The sequence below is a fragment of the Crocuta crocuta genome, unplaced genomic scaffold (genome assembly GCF_008692635.1).
Source record: "Crocuta crocuta isolate KB4526 unplaced genomic scaffold, BGI_CrCroc_1.0 scaffold81, whole genome shotgun sequence".
Lineage (NCBI taxonomy): Eukaryota > Metazoa > Chordata > Mammalia > Carnivora > Hyaenidae > Crocuta > Crocuta crocuta.
In genome coordinates, this window is record NW_027527808.1 from 2542655 (window position 1) to 2557909 (window position 15255).

A 15255-nucleotide genomic window follows, 5' to 3' on the forward strand; every position below is an offset into this window, starting at 1 on the left:
GAAAGATCCAATAGAGAAGAAAAATAGATGATGCACATCACTATAGATTATATTTGCCTTTTCTAGAAGTTCATATAGATGGGATTGTTGCAGTATATACTCTGTGTCTGGTGTCTCTCGTTCAGCATAAATTTTTTTGAGATTTATCCACACTATTGGATGTATCAGTAGTTCATTTTTATTTCTGAGTAGTATTCTATTTTAAGGATGTACCACGACTTGTTTATTAATTCATCAGTTTGTGGCCATTTGATTTGATTTGTTTCCAAGCTGAGACTCTTAGGAGTAAAGCTGAATAAACATTCTCAAATGTTTTTGTATAAAACTCTGCATGGATATGTTCTCATTTCTCTTGGGTAAATACTACAATTGCCAGGTCATATGTTAAGTATATAGTTACCTTTTTAAGAAACTGCCAAGCTGTTTTCCAAAGTTATTGTACCATTTTACATTCTCACTAGCAATGTATGAGCATTCTAGTTGCTCCTACATCCTTGGTAACACTTGATATTTTCAGTCTTTTTAATTTTAGCTACACTTGTAGGTGGGTAGTGGTATCTCCTTGTGGTTTAAATTTGCATTTGTCTATGACTAACACTGTTAAGTGTCTTTTCATTTGTTTATCAGCCATCCATATATCTTCTTTGATAAACTGTCAGTTCAAATCACTTTTCCATGTTTTTAATTGGGTTATTGTTTTCTTCTTGAGTTGTAAGAATTTTCTATATATTCTGGACACATGTCCTGTGCCAGGCACTTCTCCCAGTGAACAGATTGCTTTCATTTTCTTTTTTTTTTTTTTTTTTAATNTGTGAGATCATGACCTAAGCGAAAGTCAGACGCTCAACCGACTAAGCCACCCAGGCGCCCCTGCTTTCATTTTCTTAATGGTGTCTTTTGAAGAGAAAACGTTTAAAATCTTTTAATGAAGTTCAACTTATCAACTTTATTTATTATTTGAGCTTTCTATATCTCAAGAAATCTTTGCTTGCCTGCAAGTTGTGAAGATTTTCTCCCATAACAGAATGTATATTTTCTTGTTTCATTTTCTCCCTCAAAAAGTTTTTTAAAATGCTACTAAGCAGTATAAAGTGTTCGAGAAATATTTCAATGTTACCCAACTGGACATGTCAATACTTTCCAACTTATAGCTTACTAGGCTGCATTTTCTTAGCTTGCTGGTGAATTTCTATGGGGAGCAATATCACATAGTGGCTGAGAGCAAAGATGTGCTGCACAGAGGAACCTGGAACTGAAATCTGCAGCCTCTGCACAGTGGCTGTGATTGGGCAAGTCACTTCACTTCTCAGAGCTTCTTTCTGCAAAGGCAAAATTGAAACAATGATGATTTTATGACATAATACACACAATGACCCTGACTTGATTTTGGGCACATGGATAGGGCTTAATGAATGTTAGATGCCATTATTATTGTTGTTGTCGTTAAAGTAAGTTTGAAGCCTCTCTCTCCTTTGAAGTTAGCCAACAGGATATGGTACATGGTATTTACAAGACAGTCAGAAGTTAAAAGTATTGCAATGATTATTAAGTTAGTATAGAAGCATCTTCCCAAATAGTAATGTGCTACACAGTTCACGGTTGGCAGTATGTTTTCCTAACAAAAATTTGGGGGTGTTTGTAATTTGTTAGAGCCATATGTCAACAGATTCCTCCCAAACTTCTAAGAATAGAATCACCTCAAATTATTTTTACCACAAATGGGCTGTCTAAAAATGTCTTGGCTGATGCTGCTTCTGTTTCATAAAGTCAGGTCCTGAAGAGTTTTTGTGAATTTAATGTATTTGTATCAACGGTTCCCTTTTCAGCCTTGACCATGGCAGCCACTGATCACTCACACGCTGGGTTTTAGGACAGAATATAGATTTATCTGCTCTATCTCTTTTCCATTCACTTTCTCACAATGTACTACTAACAAAAATTTGGTTCGGAGCTTTTGGGCAGGTTAGCAACATAGCTAAGTCTCCCACGTTATTTGTACGTCATTTATAATTAAGTTAGCTTGTCACATTTCAAATCCTGGACTAAATATTTAATAGGAAATCTGGGCTCAAACGCTGGTTGCATTTAATGAATATATTAAAGCAGCCACTCTAAAAGGATGACTTTTTGGTTTATTCTGGTAACTGCTATGCTGTATGCACAAAAGTCTCATGATTTGTTCTGTGGTGACTTTCCCAGAGGATGTAAACCCAGTAAAACTTATTTTGATGTAAAGAATCTGTGATGACCAAGGGGATTTTGCTGTTTAGACTGTTTGAAACCTGCATTGTTTGGGCAGCAGTGCCCATTCTCCAGTGAAACATCCTGAAAGCATGAAATGACTCATCCTTTACACTCTCGCTGATCTACGGGCTTCAATTCAAACCACACAACATACATACAGTTTGGTTTTGACTGTTTATCATATAGTTAAGTAGGATATAGCTAAATAGTTATTTGCCTTCTTACTCCTGAATTGTATTCTCTTTCTCTGTGTTTGCTCAGGGTATAATATTCCTTTTGCAGGGAGAGAAGAGTTGGTCCTTGGCCTAACAGAATTTTTCTGCATTCGAATCACTTTTTTTTCTGTTTCTCTGCTTCCTTTAGGTTTTGCAGAGTTTGTTTCCAAGGGCACCCAATCAAGACAAAGTTGTGTCACGTGAGGCCCACAGAATCATTACCAGGAGGGCAAAGGAAGCAGGCCAAGCAGATGCTACTTTTCCTAAGCAAGGATGGAACGGAAGATGTGGCATGGGGGGACCCACCAAAGCTCATTGTCATGGTAAATTAAAATGTTATTCCCTTGACTGTATTCCATAGTATGCATGCATAATATAACAATGCCCCTGACAGAATGGTCATTTTAGGTCATTGGTTTTATATATTTTAATGTAAATGGGTTCCTGATCATTTCCTGAACTCATGTCTCTAGGAGAGGAAATAAAGGTGAGGGGCAGAAACAAACGGAACATAAGAGCACCGGTATGTGAAGAGAGATGGAGAAGGGTTAGTGAAGGTGGGAAAGGAAAAGGGTGCCAAATCCCAACCTTCATACTCCCCAATTTTTCTGAATGATCATGAAAGTGGGGTGCAGGGGTCTTTGCAGTGATCAGTCAGACAGTCTAAAGCAGTGGTTCTTTGTTTCTACTACATATTAGCCTCACCCAGACGGTTCTAAAACAGCCTAAGCCTGGGCTCCACCGCTCCTCTCAAGCCAGGTGATTTCATTGATCTGGGACAGGTTCCAGGGATCACTATTTTATAAATTCCCCCAGTGTTCATCAAATGTGGTATGGGTCAAGAAGCCATAGGTTAAAGGAACCTTCAGGAGTCCCCAACAGTGGGGATCTCCATTTGGGTGCCTTCTCTTAAGGAGCCTGGGGAAGTCCTAAGGGTTGTTCAGCAATGGAAGAAATCCCCACTTCTATCTTGTGGGAAGAGGAGGAGATGGTCTGTCATCACCCCTGGAAACTCCCTGTGGCCTTAAGACTCTTACTGGTCCCTCCACATCAGCACTAGCCACTGAATGCCTTCCTAAGGGGTGCTTCCTGAATGCTGCCTGCTGTTCATACCCATTTTTTCACTTTCTTTCAGGACCGAATGCCTTTGGAGATATTTACAATTAACCTTTTCTCAAGTCAGATTTCAGACAAGTTGGTATGGATGGTTATAACATGATTTTCCAGTTTGGCATGCACTGAAGCCTACTTCCCCAACAGCAAGAAAAGCCTATGGGGTTTTATGGCACGTTTCTTAAACACAATCATAATATAAAAGCCATGGGCGTGGACAACACAATGTAGAAATATAATCCACTTAAAAATCAGATGCATGATTCTGAGCCTCTAGATTAGAAAAAAGAAAAAAGAGAAAACACCCAAAAAACAAACCACATATCTTTTGAGATATTAGTAAGTATGTTAAACATGGAACAATTAGAAAACCATTCTGGCATAGTGAAAAATCATATTTGGCCTCAGCTTTCACATCTGAAAAACGGGATTGCAAATACCTGCCTTTCCTGTCAAAATTTATGAGGATTAGATAATTTGAGTAAACTTTATTTTATTTTAAAATGTTTATTTATTTTGAGAGAGAGAGAGAGAGGGAGAATCCCAAGCAGGCTCCACACTGTCAGTGTTCACGACCCCATGAACCATGAGATCATGATCTGAGCGGAAATCAAGAGTCGGAGGCTCAACCCACTGAGCCACCCAGGTGTTCCTGTGGTATACTTCAGACACTATAAAAATATTCTTCAGCAGTGAAATACTGTTATAGTCCAGTTGAAGTATGTTTTTCAATTTAGAGTTGATTGCATTGAAAAAAAATCACTTTAATTAGCCAGTTTCCAATTTCAGAGAAAGGCATGGAATATGAAAATGCCTATATTAGCTCACACATATGTACATCAAGATTTGTTGCCAAGGTCTTGCATTGGTAAAGATTTTAAAGTTTTTTAAAAAACTTTTCAGATGTTTTGGTCATCTTATCTAATTTTATCCTTACAACCACTTAACAGAAAATAACTCCCTATTTCATTCATACGTACTTCCATATATAAATGGTAAATGGTAAGTGGTAATGGTTTTAACAATAACAAATAATGGAAACTGAGCCAGTTGGCACCCTGTCCAAAGTCACATGACTTAGTAACACTAGGACTTGAAACAAGCCCTTTTGATTTTATAAGAAAGAAGCAAAACCTTTTTTTAACCTCATTAAAAAATGTATCATATCTCCTGGGTAAATAGGTTTTGTTAAAGACAATACCCAGCATGTATTATTCACGACTGGTGCCCATGAATTTGAAGACAAAGAAGTTGTAGAATTTAGTCATAAAGTCAGAGAACTAGATGGGACTTGGTTATCTTGTCTAATCTCCTCATTTTAAAGATGAGGAAATCGAGGTGCAGAGAGACTAGGATTTTTTTAAGTATAGAAATGCCTATATTCACTGTATGAAATTTTATAGAGAACTGTTGACATTTTGCAGAGATGAAAGATTTCAGTGGGTAGACTAATTAAGAATTTGCTTTAAAGGAGTTGAGAATTTAAAATGTATTTATTTATATATTTATGTACTTATTTATTTGAGAGAGAGAGAGAGAGAGGAAATGAGTGTGCGCACAAGTGGGAGAGGGAGGAGCAGAGAGGGAGAGAGAGAATCCTAAGCAGTCTCCATGCATTGTCAGTGCAGAGCTCCACATCGGGTTCAATCTCACAAACCATGAGATCATGACCTGAGCAGAAATAAAAAGACAGATGCTCAACCGACAGAGCCACCCCGGCACCCTAAGGAGTTGAAGATTTACATAAATTCTACAAAGATTTGAAAACTTTTAATACTTTTTCAATATTGTGTCATAGTGACACTAGTATTGGTGATTTTGAAGGTGAGCAAATGATGACAATGGCTAACTGCTCAGATAGGTTATTCATTTTGAAGCCAGTAAAGTAGAACAAAGATCTCCATGGAGCAATGATTTTAGGGTAAACAGACATGACAGAATATAATTACATACAGAACACATGAGATCCAATAGATTAGGCTGTAGAAAGGAAACGTCTGTATTTGGGAAAAAAACAAACCCAGTAGCATTTCATGCTTTCCTATAGAACTCAGGTGGAAGGGTGTGTGTGTGTGCACTTGTATCCAGCCACAGATGGGGGCAAGCAGATTAGCATAGATTTTAATTGTAGAACTATGAGCTCAGGGTCATCCAGGTTAGTGTCATTCATGGATATAATAGGCAGCAAGAGTTATGGTACCAGGCAAGCAAGTCTGATGGGTACCAAGGTGAGCTTCCGGGGAGTGTAACTCTGTCAGCATTTTCCTAAACACTGGGGTTTTCTAGATGCAATATCAGCAGAATCACTGCATTGGTTCTGTTCTGTTTCTTGGAAGATCTCAATTGCCTATACTGATGACTCTCAACCATGGGGTACTGAACAACAACAACAACAACAAACAACATTGATGCTTGGGCCATAGTTCCAGAGATTCTGATTTAATTTAATCGGGTGCATCTTAGACAGTGGTCTATTTTTATGTGCTCCTCAAGTGATGGTAAGGTGTGGTTACGGTTAAGACTCGCGGGCGTAGATGAAGAGGAGCTCTTTTTGACTGGAGCTCCTCTGGAGGATGAGGGATTGCCTTCTAACACCCAGGAGTCCACATCCCTGCCTAATGGTGGTGCCACACTCTCTGGGAGGATGTAGGGCTCAGTTGGGATGGGGGCTAATATGGCATCTGTATACTCTCATTAAGTTGACTCCCCTCAGGTGGGTGGTCAGAATTCAACTGTGAAGACCCCTATATGTCATCAGAGTTCTAATCATTATAGACAAACATCCTCTAAAACCAGAGGAGAAAAATATTTTTAGGTCAGATCTTAACAGAAGACTTCTCAGGTCAAATTTCTATTCTGTGTCTGGCCTAGATGTCACCATCAGGAAATAGCTGTCAGATCAGGTCAAAGCAGTTCTGTACCGCCTTAAAAGAACTAAGTATTAAATGCCAGCAAGTTACTGACTGAAAAAACCAGCCTATCTCTTCAGGGCACACAACCTTATCCCATGGCTCCTTGTGGCTAAGCTTATATAGAAAACACTATTTCCATGTTAGAATTAGAAATGAGAAGACAGAGGATTTCTCTGAATTTGGATGAATGAATCAATGTCCTCACCCTTTTCACCCATAAGCAGAAAGAGTTTCTTTTTTATTTCCTATGACAAAATGTGTTCCGTATCAGGACAATGATGTCAACTTTGGTACTGTAAGCAACAACTCATACCAACCAATGATTTTTCCCTTTAATACTTAACCTTAAATATTTTTCTTCTGTTTGTTTTTGCATTAAAAATATATTTACATGCTTCATCAAGAAAGCTTACATGACTAAGAAAAACAAAATGAAAAAGAAAGGGTAATCTTACTCTTCAGATGATCATATTTACCATTTTGGCTTGTGTTTGTTTTTGCTTTTTTTTAATTTCAGATTTGTTTGTTTATTTTTGTTTTTTAATTTCAAGGAAAACACATTCATTCTTGGAAGGGGAACTGACAAGAACAAGGCAGGACCCAATCCTAATAGGGAACTATAATAGTCGAAAGATTCTAAAAATGGAAACTAATAAGGGATCAAGTCAAAAGCTCAATTTTAAGAAAAAGTATAGTAATCCAACTTGAGTCCCACAAGGGATAGGTCTGATGCCGAACCACTGAGTGTTCTGGTCTATAGGCTAAGAAGTATTTAATTTCTGAGATTAGAATAGGTTCTGGTAACTGGGATCAGGTAGAGATTTATATGGCTCTGTCCCTGGGGAAGGGAGGTGCTACAGAGGACAGGGAACAAGCGAGGTCACAGAAGTATTTTCTTTTGTATTACATCATGGGCATTTCTTCCTTTGAAATATCTCTTACAGCTAACACTCTTTCCTCATCTTAGGCAAAAGCAGCCTGGTTGTCTTCTCAGAAAATCTTCCTTCCTCCAGAGGACCCTATATATTGGTGCCAGGGGAGTCTCTCTAACCTCTGTCGAACATTATCTTCCCCCTCCTTGAGAATAAAAACTGGCTCCTACTGTCTGATGGGGTCAATCCCAAACTTCTCTCCCTTGCTTTCACAGTTCTTTATAACATAGCATGAACCTATTTACTCAGCTTTGTTTTTCATGTCATATTTGCGGTCTCTCTCACTCCACAATGTATTCATTGTTCTCAGAGTGCATCATTCTCATTACCGTTGTCCCTACCCTCATCTCCATATTATCATCTTGTCTAAAAGGTCCCACCTCTCTTTCTTTCTTCTGTCTATTTATTGCCAATCCTTCCAGGCCTGGATGTAGTCACAGCTCCTTCCTAGTACGTCCACCAGTTATCTAAATCCACATTGACTTATGTTTTCTTAGACCTACCATACTGGTCCTAATTTACCATTACTGACTTACTACCTTGTATTTAGTCACCCTTTCATTTTTGTTATCTGTCCCTCCTCAACTTGACTGCAACTTCATTTCATTTGAAAATGAAATCTATAGCTTAATCTTTTCTCATCTAGTATACAGGTCTGAATTTGTTTAAATACATACATAAATCCTTAGCTTACTAGATAAGATGTTGAGATTATATATAGAAAAATTTAATATTCAGGGTGCCTGGGTGGCTCAGTCGGTTAAGCGTCCAACTTCAGCTCAGGTCATGATCTCACAGTCCGTGGGTTCAAGCCCCTCGTCGGGCTCTGTGCTGACAGCTCAGAGCCTGGAGTCTGCTTCAGATTCTGTGTCTCCCTCTCTCTCTGCCCCTACCCTGCTCATTCTCTCTTTTTTTCTCTCTCTCAAAATAAAAGAAAGATATAAAAAAGTTTAATATTCAAACTCCACTACCATGAGCTTTCCTAGGATTTTAGAAGAAATTATGCTTTTCTTTTTTCACTCACTGAAATATTTTCTTATTTATGCAACATAATACAGCAGATGCAATATAACACATAAATATTATACAACAAAATACATCACTAATAACACTTAGGAAAGATTGTAACTTACAGGTCTAATAGTCAAACTTTAATATTTTTTTTTTTTTTTTTTTTAAATTTTTTAATGTTTTATTTATTTCTAGGAGAGAGAGAGAGACAGCATGAGCAGGGGAGGGTCAGAGAGAGAGGGAGTCACAGACTGAAACAGGCTCCAGGCTCTGAGCTGGCAGTCAGCACAGAGCCCGACGCGGGGCTCGAACCCACGAACCGCGAGATCATGACCTAAGCGAAAGTCGGACGCTTAACCGACTAAGCCACCCAGGCGCCCCCAAACTTTAATATTTTATCTCTTTATCATACTCATCAATGGCATGAAAACAGACTCACTCAAAGTAACCCACTGTAGGGGCGCCTGGGTGGCTCAGTCGGTTAAGTGTCCGACTTCGGCTCAGGTCATGATCTCACAGTTCATNTCTAGGGACACTTAACTAATACAATTTTATCTATGCTTACCTTCCATAGTTATACTGGAATTTTATATTTAGAAAAAAAAGATTCTTGAATGACCCATATTTGAAGAAAATGCAAAATAGTAATGATTGTAAAATTAAATAAATCTTAAAATCAAGCCCAAGGTGCCCGGGTGGCTCAGTTGGTTAAGTGTCTGACTTCAGATCAGGTCATGATCTCATGACTTGTGAGTCTGAGCTCCGCATCAGGCTCCCTGCTGTTAGCACAGAGCCCAATTTGGATCCTCTGTCCCCTTGTCTCTCTGCCCCTACCCCGCTCATGCTCTCTTTCTCTCTCAAAAGTAAACAAACACTGGGGCACCTGGGTGGCTCAGCTGGTTGAGAGTCTGACTTTGCCTCAGGTCATCATCTCATGGCTTGTGAGTATGAACCCCACATAGGGCTCTGTGCTGACAGCTCAGAGCCTGGAGCCTGCTTTGGATTCTGTGTCTCCCTCTCTCTCTGCTCCTCCCCTGCTCATGCTGTCTCTCTCTCTCTCTCAAAAATAAACAAACATTGAANCAGGTACCATTTCATAAAGGAAGACAGAAATAAAATAGTTATTTACTTGAATAATGTTTTTCAAAGTTGTTTATTGTTGTTTGCTTGTTGTAAAACTAATAAATGTTTAAAGGAAAAAATTTAAGAAAATGCTAAAATATATATTATGGGGAGAATTGTGTCCCCTCTCCCCACTCCCCAAATTCACATGCTGAAGCCCTAACCCTAGTACCTCAGGGTGATTGTATTTGGAGATAAGGTCTTTAAAGAGATGATTAAGTTAAAATAAATCCTTCGGGGTATGCCCTAATCCTATCTGACTAGTGTCTTTATAAGAAGCGGAGATTAGGACATAGATAACCTAGGATACCTGTGTGAAGACACTGAAGGGGAAGGTGGTCACCTGAAAGGCAAGGAGAGAGAATTCAAAGGAATCCAACTTGCTGACACGTTGATCTTGGACTTCTAGCTTTCAGAATTGTGAGAAATAAATTTCTATTGTTTAAGCCACCCAATTTGTGGTATTTTGTTATGGCAGTGTTAGCAAATTAATACAGTATAAAAGTAGGTAAGTTAAATTTTCCTTAAAATCCTACCCTAAGAATAAAACAAAATACTTCTAAGAGTTTCATATGTCCCTTCAGTGCTTTCTAACATAAATCGGTTCACACCACACATCAAGTTATGTAACATTTATGATGGGCATTTTCTCATGAAATACATGCAAATATACAACATCTTTTTTCACAGGCTCATAGTCTTACACCAAATTTAACCAATCTCTATCAATAGATCTTAGTTTGAGTCATGTTATTCCATGGTCTTAACCCTTTTTAACCATTCAGTTTCCTTATTTATTTTTGCACTAGTACAAACACTATACAAAGAATATAGTTATTCTTTTTTCATTAAAATGCCATATATTAAATATATTTAAAATGAAACTCATATTTACATATAAATTGATGACTTGAAATCATTTGAGAATGAGTTCAATAAATTGATTCATTTGAGAATTACTTTATTTTTAATTTTTTCCTCCAATGTTTAAATTCCAGTTAGTTAGCATAGAGTATAATATTAGTTTCAGGTGAGAATATAGTATCTACATATGTATGCTTTTAAATATGTTAAGAAGTATGATTTTAAAATTTTTCTCCTGATTATTTATTGAAAATAATCACAGAAATAAGCAAAATCTTAAAGAAAAAAATCATCCATAAACTCGACATCCACAGGTAGCTACTCATAACATAAAGATTTCCATCTTTCCAAATTCTCTGTGATTTAAAAGGATAGCTTATATTTATGTATTTCTCAAGATCAAATGGTAAAAAGTTCCTTTGTTCCCATTGTATCCAATGACGTAATTATGAACTACCATGGAAAGAAGTTTTGCCTTGGAATATATTCCTGTAAAAAAATTAAACTGAGACTCTGTATAAATTACTGAAAAAAGCAAATTCCACTGTGGCAGGATGTCTGATAATTATATTGCTCTTAATCAGTCTTAAGTTGATGACTTCCAAAATGTTGACTGGTCTTAGAATTAGAGCCTCAAATACAATCAGATTGAGGAAATAAATAGTAAGGTTCATTCTAATTGGACACTGAGTTATGGGAAATTCACTGCAGATATTCAGGGAAGATGGAAGGGCACTTGATGGATAAAAAGGAATGGCCCCATGTTTATAATTCATCTCACACTTGCTTATCATCAAAGCAGAACTAGTAGGAATTTTCCTCCCTCCCACACACCAACATCTTGTTCTGCATACTGCTCTTTGATGACTGCTTGTCCTTAGGACTGTTCACTGACTCAGGCTCCCTCTCTCCGAATACGCTGGTGGTGATCCTGAGTAACCTGAACACACCATGGAATCTGTTCCAAGTCACCCACACCTCAACTGAATTGAGACAACTGAAGGCACCGGTGCTGAATATCATGAGGGAACTCATTGGAGCCTTCAGCCTCATGAACACCCTGACTAATTAAAATCTGAATATCCTCAATTGTATATTCGCATACTCTTATATTATGTCTTAAAAAAGTGTGTCAAAAGGGAAACTTAAGCAGTTATGGAATCTAAAAAACCAGATCTCCAAACACTTTAACTCAATCATCTGAAGTTAATATTTTGTTTTTAATTTAAATGAAACTGGAGGATTGTCTCAGTGTTTTACTTTTCCCTGCATGCCTGGTTTCAGCCTGTCTAACTCAGTATCTCAAACACCCATAGGACATATGACCTTAAGATCATGAATGCCAAACACTGTTATCAGGTCAACTCTGAGTTTAAGACACTCTGCATCTTACCAAGCATTTACAGTTGTGAGGTAGCTCCTGGTGCCTTTAGTCTTTGAAAAGATTTGTGATTATCTATAGGTGGTATATATGTGAGTATTCACACAATACATGAGATTTACATCTTTAGAAAATATGTCTTATTTGCTTTTGTTGTCAAGCATGTCATAGCAGACTAGTATAGTTACCACAAGAATGCCCATGAGATTCCTTCATGGAAAAAACCTTACACACATTTCAGAGTATTCTGTCTGCCTATGATAGACTATTTGAAAAACAGAAGTGAAAGTACACTGAAGTAGACCCCATTTACCAATGTGATATTGTCATTCCAATTAGTACAATGTGTATCTGCAGTACATATTCTTTTTTTAAAATATTTTATTTATTTCTGAGAGAGAGAGAGACAGCATGAGCAGGGGAGGGCCAGAGAGAGAGGAGTATACAGAATCTGAAGCAGGCTCCACGCTCTGAGCTAGCTATCAGCACAGAGCCCGATGTGAGGCTCGAACCCACAAACCATGAGATCATGACCCGAACTGAAGTCAGATGCTTAACCGACTGAGCCACCCCAGCATCCCTGCAGTACATATTCTGATGTCAGGCACTAAGACAATTCCCGTAAATTATATTTGCGCTAAACTCTTAGAGAAGTCTATTTACTTGCTTCCCATTGTAACTTAGGATTTCCAGACTGTGCCTAAAACTCAGAGCTAAAACTCAGCACTGAATTCATGTGCTGAGTGTACAGGGTCTTTGAGGTGCTCTCACACAGCTGACTGTCTGCCTGTGGGGAGCCTTTTTGGAATGTATAACTGTGTTCACACTCTCCAGGGGGTTCTTTGCAACCAAGGTCATGCATCTGTCTCCCCTACCAGCCCGGAAGCAATATGAGTTTAGGGACTATAGCCTCAGCTTCTTTCCCTGGCACTCACATTCACTAAATAAATGTTAGCTGAGTAAATAGTTATATCTACAAGCAAGAATAATTAGCAGATTTGTTAAAGTTCATTCATTATTTTCCTCTCAAGTTTGAAGTAGTATGTTCTGCTGCTAATAAGGGCATTAGTACTTGAAATGAAGACTATTTTCTCTTAAAGATAAATGAATAAATATCATCCTTCTTAGGGCAATTGTGTAGCACAGTATCTGACTCATCTTGGGTTTAATAAATTTTTATTAACTTAAATGGACTTAGCCACTGTATATATTATAAAGATCCATCCAGATGATAATATTTTATTCTGCTGAGTACTCTCAAACTGAAATTATAGAGGAAAATTATTTCAAGTAATATAATGTCTAAAGTGCCTACAAAAATGCTTGGCATCTAGCAAGTACTCAATACATATTAATTCTTTCCCTCACACATATTTTTAAAGAATAACAAAAAGCCTTACTCTAGAGCTTGGTGGAAAACATAAAACTAATTTTAACAGAGGACAAATGGTAAAAGGAAAATGTCAATATTATCTATCGACCTTGCAAAGAAGTTCAACTATCTCATTAGAATTTTATTTATTTACTTATTTAAATGTTTATTTTTGAGAGAGAACACACAAGAGAAAAAGAAAGAGAGAGAGAGAGGTAGAAAGAGGAGGACAGAGAATCTGAACCAGGCTCCGTGCTGACAACAGAGAGCCTAACGTGGGGCTTGAACTTACAAACTGTGAGATCATGACTGAGCCGAAGTCGGAGCCACCCATGTGCCCCTTCTCATCAGAATTTTAAAATGTTACCTTGCCCTTCTCATAGTGAAAATTCATCTAAAGTTGCCAAATAAAATACACAACACCTAGTGAAATCTGAATTTCAAATAAACAAGAAATACATTTTTAAAGTAAATATGTCTCCTATACTAAATATTATAAATAATTAATATTACATGGGACATACTTATGCTAAAAATTATTTCTTGTTTATCTGAAATTTAAATTTAACTGGGTACCCTTTATTTTTATTTGAAATCTAGCAACCCTACTCTAATAACAATGAGTACTAACAACATGAAACACAGTAATATTTTGGTGAATGACAGTCAACCAATTTAAAAATTTTAAGCTAACTTCTTCTTCATCCTATACCTATAGTTAGCTTGTATAATGGCACTGTGATTTCACCTTCCTTTAAAAAATGTTTTGGAATCAAAATGTCTATTTTGACTCTCCATGGTCACCAGAATGTGGCTTGCAAAAAAGGGAACAGTTGTTAGTCCTGGCCAAAAGCCAGACATTTGGTGTAGAATTATCAGTTGCTTATTCTACTAGAAGTTTCAGTGGAAGCTTGTAAAGCAGGTTTTCCTTATTGGTTTGGATCGAGTAGCCAGGAGACCATTTACATAGTTGTTTATTTTCACTGCATAGTGAAGAGCCCGAGCATTAACACTGAAGAAGACAAGGGCAAAGCTTGATAAGCAGTGTGGCTACGGGATAATAACCAGTTGTGACCTCCCCAGTGAGCTGTGGGTCACAGAGCAGAGGAGCTATGAGCCAAGTCTGGATGGAGGTCTTGGCAGGGTACCACCAGCGAAGAAAGAAGTTTCACTAAGTTGGCCTTTTTAGGGACACTTTTCCTTCATTTATGTGCTGCTCTCAAGCAACCACATAAATCATCCCGTGCCTGAAATCTAAAATTCCAAAGAGTTGGTAGGTGAGCAGCTGTGGAAGGCTGAGGCCTCTTGCCAACATAAAACTCTAAGGACATTCCGGGTCTTTAGCCAGCTCCCAAAAGCCTTCTTTCCTTTCTTCTCTGAGCCCTAGGGATTGGCCAGCCTGTTTCCCTTCCACTGTTACCACCTGTTATTTCCAACTGTGTTTATCTCCTCTCTTGGTACAGTGTGGGACAGAAAACAGACTCACAACTTCTGGCCTACCTTGTTCAAACCAATTGCCATTTATTGACTGCTCACTTTGTTTTAAGCACTCTACTGTGCACTTTAGGTCATAATATTGTTTAACTTCTACATAATCTTGAGATAGGCAATGTTGTCTCCCATCTTACAGATGAATTCTTAGAGGTCAAAATATCTGACAAGACCATAAATAGTGACGATGTTCTGAACACATTCAGTTATATTATCTCAGTCCAGTTCCTGAGATTGGCAATGTCCCTGTCTAAGTGACATTGCCAGTAAGACCATAAGGAATGGGTTTTCCCTAATGCTGTACCAAGTCTTCTCACAGGAAAATACAGAGACCACATTGGTGATAAAAGTGGATCTTTGAAGCTTACTGAAACTTTGAGGTGAGATGAGGAGGTAGATAAGAGATCTGGTAAAAAAGTGGTTTTCAAACTTTGGTGTATATAAGAATCATCTTCAGGATTTATTAAACACAGAATAAAAGCTTTAAGTGTTAAAAAAGAGAAAGAAAACCATAAAACTACTAACATAGGTGAACTTCTATTCCCATATAACCTTAAGTTGACTTAGCCATGCTATGAACATTTAAAACACTTGATGG

The 15255-nt window shown here is 37.8% G+C and overlaps 1 long non-coding RNA gene across 4 annotated transcripts in view; it reads right to left on the reverse strand.

Annotated features, from left to right (window-relative positions):
• Positions 1 to 15255, reverse strand: part of LOC144240086 (uncharacterized) — a 185206-nt gene that overhangs the window by 81086 nt on the left and 88865 nt on the right. For 3 of the 4 annotated variants that reach the window (XR_013337583.1, XR_013337579.1, XR_013337580.1), the window contains exon 5: positions 1157 to 1319. The exons of the other annotated variant lie outside the window; for it this stretch is intronic. This is a non-coding gene — a long non-coding RNA (uncharacterized LOC144240086). The remainder of the gene's footprint in view (positions 1 to 1156; positions 1320 to 15255) is intronic. 4 annotated transcript variants of the gene reach the window in all.